Genomic DNA, 14018 nt, shown 5'->3' on the forward strand with positions numbered 1-14018 from the left:
TCTCCATCAGTCTGCTTTGAACAGAGAGAAGATGAAAGGCTGTGAGCAAACTGCCAGTGATGGCCTGGGAGGCCCAGGTGCCACAACACTGTCCTTGTTTGCTCCTGCCCTCTGTCCTGTTGACCTTGCCAATCCAACAGTGTGATAACCCTCTGAGTTGCTCTGAGCTTTTCCTGTGTGCAGACACCCAGACGGGTCTGTTGCAGGAGAGGTGTTTGCTAAATCCCTAACCCTGAGATCTGTATTGTCAAGTACTGTTGACAGAGTGTTTCCCTGGAGGTCAGACATCCAGGCGAATGTAAAGTGGGTGGAGGCTGAAGTGTCGAAGAATGTTCTGTTCATCCCATATTCATCTCCTACCTCCTACATTTGCCTGAGCAGTTGAAGAACCTCCAGTTTATAGGTTATTGGAAGCTGTGTCCAAGCCTTCCCTTAGTAGCTTTCCGGTGTGGCAGAAAGGACACTCCCCTGAACTACTGATGGCCCATCTATGGAGCTAGGAAATTTCTGAAATGCAGACAAACTGCACCCAGACACCTCGTGGTATATGACACTTCCAGGAAACAAAGTAATCTGTGCTTCATCAGGAAAGTGACTCCAGCAGGACTTGCAGGGGGAGAAGCTGAGGCAGACATGGAAAATTCTTATCAGCATATGGAGCACTGAGAAACATGATGGGACAGCTTGGAAGCTGCTGTGGCGCAAAAAGTAGCAGTCACAGAATCTTCACCTGCAGCTTCAATCCCCACAGGCAGTCAGGTGTAACAAGGCGCTCCGTGGTCACCTCTGGATGAATACCCAGGGTAAGGCAGGGTGGTGCGGCACAGACACAGACCTGAAGCATGCTGACAACCAGCAACGTCAGTCTTTGTGTTGGCTACATTGATGTTTTAAAATGAAAGGTCTCTGTGTCAGGTGGCAGCAGGAGTTGTAATCATTAATTTAACATTACAGAAGTTATTTACCTGTCTTACATAACTGAGGTATCTACCTAGTGGTGAAGCCAAAAGAAAAGAGCAAGGTCTATGCAAAGGTGAGCCAGAGGCAAGCATCCCCTCTGTGACCTTCCACCACTGCTCTCTGAAATGGTACAAGATTAATAAAGAAGTGATGAGAAAGTTTCAGCTATGAGGAAGGTGTAATAGGTGTGCCTGGCCAAACAGGGTTCTGCTGTCACAGAGTCCTGATCTGGTGGTGCTGAAAGTAGTGAAATTTGTCACAACCTGTGCCCATAATGTCTGCAGGGCCAAAAAGCTGATGGAGCAAACTCTTCTTTTTCATACCCAGGCTTCCTCAGCAAGCAAGTTATTTGGTTAGTCCAGTATGGACTCTGGATGCCTTAATGTCAAGTCTGTTGTAATAAATCAGCCAAAACTCCATTTTCTTCATGCAGGCAAAAGCTGAATCTTTATTGTATGGGTCCTATTTTATAAGATTACTGGAAGGCTCTGTGTCAGATCTAATTGGTTAACAATACATCCACATTGGTTGGTACATGACAGTTTGCACATCTATAGTTTACATACTTTTTCTACTGATTCTCCTGGGACAGATCTTATTGTTTATACAGGTGCACTTGTTTTTCACTGAAGGAATAGATTGTTATGTTAATGAATTCTCATTCCAAGATAGTTTTCGCATCGCAACTTGCAAAGTACTTAGCTGCACTTAGAAGAAGTGGCAGGCTAGCTATTAATTTAGCAGATCAGGCCTGATTTTATGTGGCCTTTCTTTTATAATTTCTCTACCTGTCTGTGACTAAGTCTTGAGGGAAAACTGGTAGTAAAACATCTTGCAGGGGAGACTTCCCCTGTATCTAGACTGGCCTTATCCACATATTCCCTGAATGACAAAAAAAAAAAAAAAATCAAATTTGGTCCATGATCTCTCTTTACACATTCCTAATAAATTTCTGTTCCTTAGTACCTTCAATAGTAGAAACATATCTATTACCTTTGTTCATTATTATACCTTCTCACCAGTTTGCCAAGTGCAGGAGTCAAACTGAACTCACATGCCATGTCCCAGACAAGGCTCTCCTATCCTTGTCTTGAAGCAGGACTGGTTGATCCACTCACAGTGCATAAAGACATCCTAGACTGATGCAATGACTTTCAAATCAGAGAGGTATCTGGGTATGCAAAACAGACTGACCTCTGGCAGATATTTTTCCTATATATTCAACTGGAGAGCTGCTTTCAGGCTTAGCCATTTATTAGTGGCACAGGACAGCATTCAAAGCTCAGGTCTGGCAGCAGCCCTCAGCTCCATGCAGAGCAGGGTGCAGCTGACAAAGGGCATCTCAGATTCTTCTTTTGGTGGAGAAGCATCTGCCTGCCACTAGCTGGAGAGCTGGACATTGAATTCCCATTCCAGTACCAGTTTGATATTGGGGCTGGCAGGAAGGTTTTTGTTTGTTTGTTTGGGTTTGTTGTTATTTTGTTTTTGTTTTCTAGTAGGATAATACTGGCCAGTGGTTTTCTTGTTTTTGCTGAGTTTGCAAAAAACGAGTTACCTGTGGTTCAGCAAAAAGTTTGTATGTGTATTGTTTACTTCCATTTAAATGCAGCAGAATTTTAATGCCAAGTGGTAGAAAATGTTAAATTGAGCAAGTGCACAGAAGCATTTCTAGAATGATTAGGGGAACAAAAATCCTATCTTTGTAGGAGAATTAAAAGAATTTTTCTTGTTTAGTGTCGCTCAGCAAAGACTGAATAGGGCTGTGATAATACTTAATAAATATATTTGAGAAGTAAATGTCAGAGAGGGATATTGACTTCATCACATGATCAAATGGCAGTACAGTGAGTAATCCTGAATACATCTGCCCTGGAAATCTAAAGGCTTCCAGGTATATGATGAAGGAAGCATTTGAATACTCTCCTGAGCACTGGAAGGGGTAGCTTGAAGTCTGGTAGCAAGGAGCCTGAGAGGTTTATGGGCATAATTGTACAACACAATAGAATAGGAAAATGCCTGAAGAGAGAAAATTAAGCTTATATTATGAGTCCCTGGGCATCTGGTGTGTCAGTATCCCCAAGTGTGTGAGAAAATACATTAGATCACTGTCAATTTGCATTATAATAATTCCATGCCTCAGGGCTTCCACTGGAGTTGGGAAAGATTTTATTTTATTCTTCCTGATGCATGATTTGTCCTCTACTGCTCTTTTTTTGCCTTCCTCTGAAGGTCTGAAGATAAATAGTTATAGGTGGCATTAGAATCTTAGGGTTCATTTATCCTGGTGGTCAGCTGCCAGGTCAGCCTCTAGGACAGGAATTTTTTTGAAGGAGTTATTTACCTAGGTTGGCTTGGTAGGCTGCGTTGATTTCATTTACAGTATGGGACACAGCCTCCTTCCTAGAATCAAATGGACTTACATTTAGCTAATTCTTTGCCAACTTGCAAACACACACTTTTTCAGCAGGCAAGCTATTTATTAATCTCTCCCTCTTTTGCCTGAGTTGTCCTGATGCTTACCAGTATCTCACTGGGCACCTTTGACTGTTCATTTTCTGTTTGCCTCCTTTCATCCTCCAAAGTCACAACACCATTTATTTTTAGAAGGATATTCAGAAGAAAGGCATTTTCAGCAACAAACAGCAAGAATGAAGAAAGACATAAAAGTGTTCACTCCTGAAATATTAAAAATTATAAAGGTATATGTGTGATTCCTATGTTCCTGTTAACACATCCTTTGAAATTACCTTCTCCTTGGTGTTGGAAGTCCATCTGGCAATGCTAATCTCTTTTACTTACTTAGGTAAACAACAGTCTTGAGGTGACCTCTACTCAATAGACAAGATAAGCCCAGCTAAATGCAAAGGATATCTGGGTAAATGAATAACCATTGTATCACAGTGATAGCTTTTGAGAATGAGTGAGGTAAACAACATCCATGGAGAATATGGTTGGCTGTCTGATTTTTAAGTCTGCACAGCATTGGAAATGCTCAGAAGAAGCTTTTTATGTTCAGGGTGTTCACGTCCATGTATTGCTACTTACTGACTAAAATACATTTGCATCTGCCAATTCTGAATCACAGAACTCTGTGTCAGAGGTGACCTTCTCACATACACACACAAGTATTTTTAAATTCTTGCATTCATACACAAATTCAAGATAGGGCCAGTACAGGGCAGAAGTAATTTACAAATTTCTCCCCAAATAAAGTTACAATGCATGCTTTGACTTGTTCCACCTTTAGCCACATCTGGCCAAATTTTTTCCTACAATGTCATCTTTGAAGTAAATCTGTAGCAGCTTAGTGAGGAAGCTGCATTCCATGGAATGATTGGAGGAATGGCAACTATTTGATGGCAGCACTTTGGAGACAAAAATTTTTGTTTGTGTGACTCTGTCAATTATAACTAGAATTTTTAAAGGCCTGAGATCATGAACTTTTCTAAGTTCCTACATATAACCCAAGAGCCAGGGCCACTGGTGAGGCCTTGCAACAATTCTGCTTTTAACTGGTGGCAAGCAATATGAATCTAAGCCCTATGTAGCCTGTTTTTTTGCTGAGTATCCAGTTCATGCATGGCTCTTTACCCCAAGAAGAGTCTGAGGAGTCTCCTGCCACAGCTGCAGTCCATCCCTTATGAAGCTGAGGGCTGCTGCCAGACCTGTCTCACTTGTCAGTGCCCAGCAGTTGAGCCTGAAAGCAGCATGCCAGGTGTTCACAGCACCAAAAGGACACACAAAATGTCTCTTATTACCTGCTCAGAGCACCAGATAAACCTCTGGATCAGCAAAAGCACTGTAAATCATCTAAGCAACAGATGGATGTTGGTGTAAACCACACAAAATTAACACAGAGACACCAACTTTAGTTAAACTTTAGAGGCAGAATTGCTGGAATTTAGTCTCAAAGACCTTATGGTGCCATGAAATAATTTTTGGATCCTGAAGTTTTTATATGGCATCACAGACCTTTTGCTCTCCTGAAGTGACAGGAACACAATAAAGTTCAATAGGACAACGTACAAAGTGCTGAGGGAGTTTTTACATAAATCCAGAGAAGCAGACAAAGAAGGAAGAGATAATAAAAGGATGTGTTGGTAGAAGTGATTAAAAAGATGTGCTTCCAGAGTGATGCAGCTTTAAAATAACAGGTTGATATGTCTGAAGATGGCACTCAGTGATGTATTTTGATTAAAGATGGGGAAGTATTAGAACATTTGTATAAGAATATATAAGATCACATTATGATCTCAGAACAACACACACTCCTCTTTGACACCAGCTCGACAGTTTTTCTTTGACCCCAGTCAATCCTTCACCTTCATATTCCCTTAAATCTCACCATATTATCTCATTTTCCTCTTGACAGCACACAGCCATAAGAAAGGTCGCTTGCAATGCCTTTATGGGCAATGAACTCTTCCTCCTTTATCCTAAGATCTTAACATCAACCTGGTCATGACAACAGTGAGAGACAGTTTTAGCTTCTTGTTTCTCAGTGCCAATTACAACCCCTAAACTACTAAGCAAAAAATTCAAAAGGCACCAAAAGACTAGAGAAGCAAAGTTCTTTTTAAAATAGTTACATTAGTTGCAGGGTTACTGATAATGGCTCAGTTTCTTTAAAATGGGGAGAGTGTATTTGCTTACTTTCATACAGTGTCACCAGGACCTGAGATGAAGTCCTCACATTCTGATCTTGGAGAAGCTGCTGCTGCCACCAGCTGGTAGTTCCCTGGTCCTCGGTCGGAGAGATGAATACATAGTTTACATAAAGAACTCCCACGGAGACAGGTGGACCCTGAAGGAGGTCACATCTACAGAATGTTATAGAAACATTGATCCAGTCCGAAATCCATTTTGGAATATGACAAAAGACCTGTATTATGTGTAGATGTGGTGCTTAGGGACATAATTTCGTGGTGGACTTCGCAATGCTGGGTTAATGATTGAACTCAATAATCTTAGAGATTTTTTCCAACCTGATTCCATGGTTCTATGTTAACAGGGCCAACTGCTGATAATATTCCCAGTCAGCGGTTATCCACAGGCATGGCTACAACAGCAAGCCTGGTGAATTCACAGCATCTGGCATGCAACACTGGTTCTTTCTGTGATTAAATGACATCATGTGCTTCACCACTTAGGTTCAAGAAATAAATTTTTTGGGTGGCAGCTCCATTTGAAGTAGAAATGACAGTTCCTTGCATGAGTCACCGCTGCTTCTGCAAAACCAATAAAAGGAAGAATATAGTGAGCACTGAGTTGTATACCATGTGAAATGGTTTGTCACCCTGTGGCTGCAGTCACAGGTGTAAAAGAAGGGATTTTGCCACACATGTGGGATCAGTGCAGGACAGTGGTCTTTTGTACACATTGAAAGAGGCAAATGAGAATGAGATGGTGAATTATCAGAATCTGCACACAGTTGAAGATCAGCTGCTGGGTTTATCATTAGCAAGCAACAAATATGGAGTCTTTTCTCTGTTAGATTTAGGAACAACAGGCACTTCCTCCTGCAATATCATCTACAAAAGAATGGTAGGAGCAAACCTGTGCTTGAATCAAGAAGCACTGGAAGGTACCCCAGCTGCTTGCTGTGCACTTTTGAGGGGGTTTGTCAGGGTTGGGATGTTTGTACTGTAGAGCAAACCTCAGCTGGCCGCTTCATATCTGGATCTTACTATGAAAACAAATTTGTTGCAATTAACTAAATTAGAAGATATCAGTAACTTCTTTTGTTTCTAAAGAATACTGCTGTATCTGGATTGATGAGACAGATGACGACCCGGGACATCCTTGTTTCTAGACTGAAATATGGGAAATAGAAAAAAAAAAATCTTCTTGGGTCTAAGACATGCATTCAAAATAGGTTAAATTAGGTCTGTTCTAGACCTAGACCACAACTACAGCAGTGGTGATGGGTAGAGCTAAACACAACCACTCAGCCATAACTGGCTATTGCAGCAAAATCCCATGCATCAAAATTCATACATATTCTTGAACTCTTAGCCAGTGGTGGCATTTGAAATGCATTTAGTGGTATATGAAATGCAAAAGCAGAAAAATATGTGAAAACGGAAAAAGGAGGATCTATCGAAGCTTCTAGGTAGGGTGTGTTTGTTTTCAGAAGTGTCTCATGAGGCTCGCCCAAGGACTCATCCCTCTACCTGTGGTACTCATCCAAGGAGGCTGTAACCAGGTCTGACATTATGGTTCTGGTGGCAAAGGGAAGACAGAGAGTGGAAGGGCTGCTGTCAACCCAGTAGCACAAGGGCCTTGAGCGGGCAGGGGACCAAACATCTCTTGAATCAGTTTAACTTATTTGATTTCCTCCTGTTCTGAGAATAGTTTGTTTCCTCCTGTTCCTCTTCCATCAGCCTTTCTCTGGCATCAGGGCACACTATTCCCTACCTATGCGTGATCAGTCTTCTCTGCCATGGTTCCTAGGACACACAGTGTCTTCTGTTTCTTCAGTAGATGAAGGTGAACATCAGGGAAGATACACGAGGCCCCCAACAGCATGGTGAACTGTGCTCATATGGATTTTTTTACCTCCATCTCTAGTAGTATTTTGTCCTATTCCAGAAGAACTGCCAGGGCAGGAGGGCCCAATAGCGTTCCCTGGAGATGTGCCCTGAGGTTGTGTCTGAAGACCTGTGCTGGGGAGTAGAAAGGAAGTAGGAGGCATGGAAAAGAGCCAAACTATGGGGTCTGATAGGAGATCATTGTGAGAATGGGCTTTTCCTGCTCTATCTTTTCATCCTTCACAGTACAGAAAGCAGTCTAACAGCCTGTGCTACTAACTGTTTTGGAAAGTCAGGGACACTGAAGGACCATGAAAATAGTGGTTTTATTATATGATGATATTATGTGGCACAGCCTGAGCCAGGGCTTGTGAAGACATGCAGGGACGTGATGCCTGTTGCCATAGCATTGAACTAATGGCCTGAGCAAGGCAAATCTGAGAAAACTCATCTATACAGTTTGCAAAAAGAGGACCCTTGGGCAGTCCCTTATGCCAGACTTAACCTGGAATTTGCCTCACATCAGGCTGTTCTAACCATTCCAAATTCAGTTTTGGAAGCAATATGACAGACCAGGTGATCTGTTTACAAGTGGGACATTATCTGGCAACACTGCTAGCAGAATTCCCAGGGGACTGCTGCTGCCCTAATTTAAAACTTGCAAATAAAAGAAAAGCATACAGAAAGGCTAGCAAAGTGATAGAGTATGGAGGCAGACTGAACTGAATAGCTGTGTTTGTGAAATAAATGTGTCTTAATAAAAATCATTTGTGAAGTCATCCTACTAGGAGCAAATAATGAAGTTTATGTAACTGCAGACCATGTTCCCTGTAAAAGGAAACATTAAAGGAAATTAGGGGTCACTATGTACCAGATCAGCACAATCTGGTGGCATAGAGGAATCTTGTTGAATAGAGGAATTCTGCAGCCCTGCAGTGCATAAATAGGAAGGGATAGGGATGAGGCACAAGGCATGGGAGAGCAGGGACCAATACCATTGTGATGACCAATACAAGATTGAAATGTGCAGGTCACCTTCCCTTTTCTGCTGATATTGAAAAAATTTGAAACACTGAAAAAGCTGAAATTCATTAAAGAAAAAGGTGTGAAGAATTCAGTGTGTTTAATTTATCATATAGAAGTCTGAGAGATGATTCAATTATTTGATTAAAACACAGAATAGATTTGTATACTATCTATATCTAAACTAACTGGGCAATAAAGCATTTCTTCATCAGTAAGACAGAAGTGTGGAAAGAATCAATAGCTATAAATTAGAGTCTTCCTCAGGCAACTTCTGTAAATAAAACCTATTTGAAGACTGGATGATGGGTATGAATAGTAAACTATCTTTCACAGTGATGCAGGCAGATTGTGGAGACAGTGGGATATCAACGTGCAGGAGTGTGAAGAACAAGTTTAAAATTGAAGAGTCACTTGAAGGCCCCTCCCAAATAATAGTACAAAGAGAGTCTTTGGTGCCCTGCCTGCCTGTCTCCTAGTGCCTTCCAGGAAGGAATTCCTACTGACACGATAAAGTATACCAGAAAGCCAACAGGCTAGGACTATATCCCAAGAGTCCACAGGACAGGATGGACTGGAGGAGCCATCTGTTCAAACCTTTTGCCTCATCACATCCTGAAGTCCCCCAGAGCCTACCACACATTCAGCCACGCATTCATACACCATTATTGGTTTAAACCTGTGCACTTCAGAAGAAGAACTGGTAGTCCCAGTTCTGGAGGCAGCTTGTGGGGATTTCTGTGAACATGAGACACTTTGTATTGATCAGACTGAGCCCTGTAATGTTCACTGATTCCAGCCTCTACTACAGGACATTCCCATAAGGCCTGGGATTATATAAAAGAGGAAGAGCAACTTTTTTACCCAGGCAGATAATGATAGTACAAGGGGAAACGTTTTTAAACTAAAGAGGATAGATTTAGATTAGATGTTAGGAAGAAATTCTTCACTCTGAGGGTGGTGAGACTCTGGAACAGGTTGCTCAGAGAAATTGTGGGTGCCCCATCCCTGGAAGAGTTCAAAGCCAAGTTGGATGGGGCTTTGAGAAACCTGATGTAGTAAAAGGTGTCATGCCCATGGAAGGGAAGTTGGAACTACATGATCTTTAAGGTCCCTTCCAAACCATTCTATCCTTTTATATTCTTCTATGATACTCTAGCCCCAAGGAAGTGGTGCCAGGAGCTTCATACCAGCTGTGACCATGGCTGTGCTCAACTTGCTTATCTAAATATCTTTCAGGGGCATAACCCTGAAAGCTAAGTAATTTTTCTGATTTGTTGATTTGTCCCCTGGTTTGAACCCATGTGGCCATTACTTCCTTTTCCCTGTACACTGTGAGAACAGCTCTACCTTAGAAAAATGAGAAGTGACAGGGAAGGACACAAGCACAGGAGCACAGGCACCCACACTGTAGAACAGTGACCAAGGTATACAGGAAGCTTTTTCATCTGGATCACCCATATTCTTCCAGAACTGTTTTCAAGTACATTTCAGGATTTCAAATACCAATCAGGGCTGCTCCATGCCAGCTGGACTCAGGGCTGGAAAAAGGTCCTAGGTCTTTTTCATTTGCTAGCACACATGTTGTCTGGGAGTCTTAGAATTTGTCTCTGCCCAGGATATACCTATACCTTCTTTCCTGTATCATAGGTAATGAAAAAGTATCAGTTTTAAATACAGGATGCTACTTATTCTGAGTTACAGGGGAAAAAATAAAAATCAGCAATAGGCAAATCAACCTTTCTTGTTAGTATTGCATAATCAGAGGAGAATTTTTCTAGGAGTATGATTATATATACATATATGTATAAGTATACATATATAAATATTTATATACACGTCTCTCTCACACACGTGGTAAAAAAACCTACTCAACTGTTGAAAGCAACTCTGCATTTCAGAAGAGTAGATCTTAATTTTGCTTTAAATGACATATGGCAGCAATATGAATGTAACATAAACTGAGTCTGATGAATAAGTTTAATATTCCAGGGGGGAAAACCACAGATAATTCCACTGATTTCTCAGCATATTTTTGAAAAATAAAACTAAGAATTAATTCTTTATGGGATAATAAAGGCACTATGAAATAAAAGGTTTCAGTATTGCAGATCTAGATGAGTTATCACTACACTGTGAAAATAATATTTCTGTCCTGAAGCATATATGTAAGTCCTTTGCTGTATCTTGCTGACCTCCTCGGAGGCAGTGTTGCGAGAACAGACTGTCATCCAATGTCCTTTACCATCAATAGAAAGAACCTCATGGGTCTCAGTTATCTTTGGATCAGGTCCCAGAACATTCCCAGATCTGCAGGACTTGGAAGACCACAAAATTATCTTATGAACAAAATCCTGATCCTGCTATTTCTTAGATAAATAAATTTAGATGATCTCAGTAAGACTGAGATCCAGCCGTGATACATAAATGCATCATTCTGCTAATTTGTGGTAAGGCATGTAATATTTCAAGTCATTAATGAACACATTACTAAACACAAAATATGTATGGAAATTATAATTACAGCTCTTATTCAGCTGCATAATTGATTTTTAAAAACTGTTTATTTTATTTTATTTTATTTTATTTTATTTTATTTTATTTTATTTTATTTTATTTTATTTTATTTTATTTATTGCATTACTTTTATGCAGTAAAATGTGACAGTACCACATGAGTCAGCTGAAAAACATCCTAAACAAAATTGCCATCAGCCTGACCTATCAGGAACAGGTGAATGGTATCCTCTGTGCTGTTCACATCTATCTCCCCTGCTTCTCTTCTGCTTATTTATTACCTGTTGTAATTAAAATAATGAAGGGTAGATGGCTCACACAATGGAATTCTTAGCAGGTGATGTTCCCAGTTAATGACCTGAAATTTCAACCTCCATTTCTTTGTCTGCAGAATGAAGAAGTGATATAATCATGCAGAAGAAAAGAGAGAAAGACAGGAGAGAACACATGATCTATTTTACTTTCTTTATTAATTTTCCTCCACTTTACTGGCCAGCAGCAGAAAACATGAGCTGGGAGGAGAGTTACAGTTCTAGAGATGGACAAACAGATGAATTATATGTTGCTTTTTGTATTCATGAGAAGCTGACTGTCTCAGCACTTTTGGTAATGAATCTTAAACACCACGTTGCGTCGTATTATATTGAACAAGTAATTTATCTGGAGTATATGTAAGACTAAATAAGAAAACAGAGAGCTGAGGTTTTTTCCAGACCCAAAGGCTGTAAAAACAGTCTCAAATCAATCTTTTTATGTTCTGCTTGGTAAGAAACCATTATGCAATCTGTCTGCATCCTTCACAGCACAGATCATCATTCCAAGCAAGGAGGGTCTCATAGCAGTAAGCCCCCAGATTCAGATGAAGGCTCCATCTGGGCCAGTATCCTGTGCTCAGCACAAACCAGAAGTAAATGCTGAAGAGCAAAGACAGAAGCATCTATGAGACCTCTCCTGACTACCCTCCTGGCCTGGGGCTACCTTCAATTCATGGGATTTCCTGAGCTAGGAATGGTTTTCCTACATCTCCCTGGCTGTCTACCAAGCATTTGTCCCATTTTCCCTTCAACACAGCTAAGCATTTTCTCTCTGTAACATCCATTGGCAAACAGTCCCACAGGACTTATCTACTTTGTATGACAGAAATCACTGCTTTTTGTGTGTTTGGAAGTTGTCACTTCTCGGCTTTACTTTGATGGCCCCTGGTTTTTGTGCTGAAAGACAGTCTAGGCTGCAGACACGCCTGGCTCTGTAAACACAGTGAAGTACTGGCCATAAGTCTCATTAGTGGGCTCTCTCTGTTCCTGTTTTCCTATTACAGAAGCCATTCATATCTACAGTTATCTTGGCAGTCCTGCTCTGACTCCTTTCCAGATCCACTCCAGGGAATGAGAACTGCACACAGTATTCAAGGTTGGGGCAAACTGTAGATTTATGCAGTAGCACGACATTTTCTGTTTTCTTCTCATATTCCTCTCCTGACAATTCCTAACTCTCCACATGACTTCTGAGCACTGCTGAGTGCTGACCTGATGTTTTCAAAGAACTTTCTATTCTGATCCTCAGGTCTTGCTCCTGTATGGTAATGGCCAAAAGGTCATGAATCTTCATGTGAAACTAGGGGATTTTTGCTTGCTATGCACATTGCTTTACGTGATCCATTTTAAAGTCTTTTCAGATCCTCCTACAGTGTCCTACAAACTGCATTCATCTTTAGTCTGCCAAATAATTTTCCCATAAGGCAATTTACTCATTGTACCATTTGAGCTCTTTTCTGGGTCATCTATGGACATACTAAATGGCAGAATTTTCAGCTTAGTTCCCCGTTGAACTCTTCTGGGATCACTTCTCCCCTTGCAAGAATTAAATATTTGCCACTGTCCTGCATTTCCTATCTGGAATTCAGTTCTTTATTCAGTCTAGAATTTCTCCTTTCATTCCATTCCTTTATTTCCTTAAAATATTTATTTTAGGGATTTCTCTAAGAGCTGATGGGAAATCACATAGATTGTATCATTTAGATCACTTTTATCTACATACTTGCTGACCCCTTGAAAAACTCATTAGGGGTTTGCAAAACAGGATTTTCTTTCATGTAATCTGTGCTACTTTTCCCAAATGGGTCATATTGATCCATATGGCCTCTCATTCCATCCTTCATTACAAACCCTACTTAACTGCCCGTGCAGATGACCAGCTTACAAGTCTGTAATCGCCCACTCCCTGTATGAAAATCAGGGTACAAGTGCAATATGGTTACTTACATCATGAGCCATGACATTTTCTTTCTAAATCTTTCTGTCTCTACATATCTATTGATCAATTCAGTTATTTGTCAGACTGACTTTCTTTCTATTTCTCTGTCTCTCTCACTGGAACACAAGTTTCTCATCTTGACATTTTACCCCTGAACATGAAAATTATGCCTAAGCTGGTAATCATGAGAAAAATTTAACAACTGGTAATGTATTTATAGCAAATTTTAACCTTAAAAGCACTGTATACATTTATCTTACATAATTCATTAATCTAACCTAAACAGGCTAGTAAATACAGATTTACAGTGAGCTGGATATCTCTATATTTGATGTTAAACTTCCATTATTTTTTCTGTTGAATACATTCCCTGAGTTAGATGTGATCATGGACATCTCTAGGATTTATCCCAAGCAAGCTAGAAGTAATATTTGCTCAGTTCCAAGAATCAAAGCCTTTCCCCAAACTGGAAAGAGAGGAAGTTTTAACAGTACCTCAAAGCCCTTGTTTGTTACTGAATTTACTGTAAGTGGTTCTGCTGCATACTTCCACTGGATGTGGCTGCCCATATGGAAAAATGGACATAAAGCAGCTCTCCTGTTTGAATCCCAGTCCCTTGTGGCTGCAGAGCCACATCTGACACAATCGTTTGTATTTACACTGTTCTTTCAAAACTTGACACCCCCCTTCCTCATGTTCATATCCAACTTGGGAAGTGCACCCTATTCTACATTCT

The sequence above is a fragment of the Haemorhous mexicanus genome, chromosome 1, assembly GCF_027477595.1.
Source record: "Haemorhous mexicanus isolate bHaeMex1 chromosome 1, bHaeMex1.pri, whole genome shotgun sequence".
NCBI lineage: Eukaryota > Metazoa > Chordata > Aves > Passeriformes > Fringillidae > Haemorhous > Haemorhous mexicanus.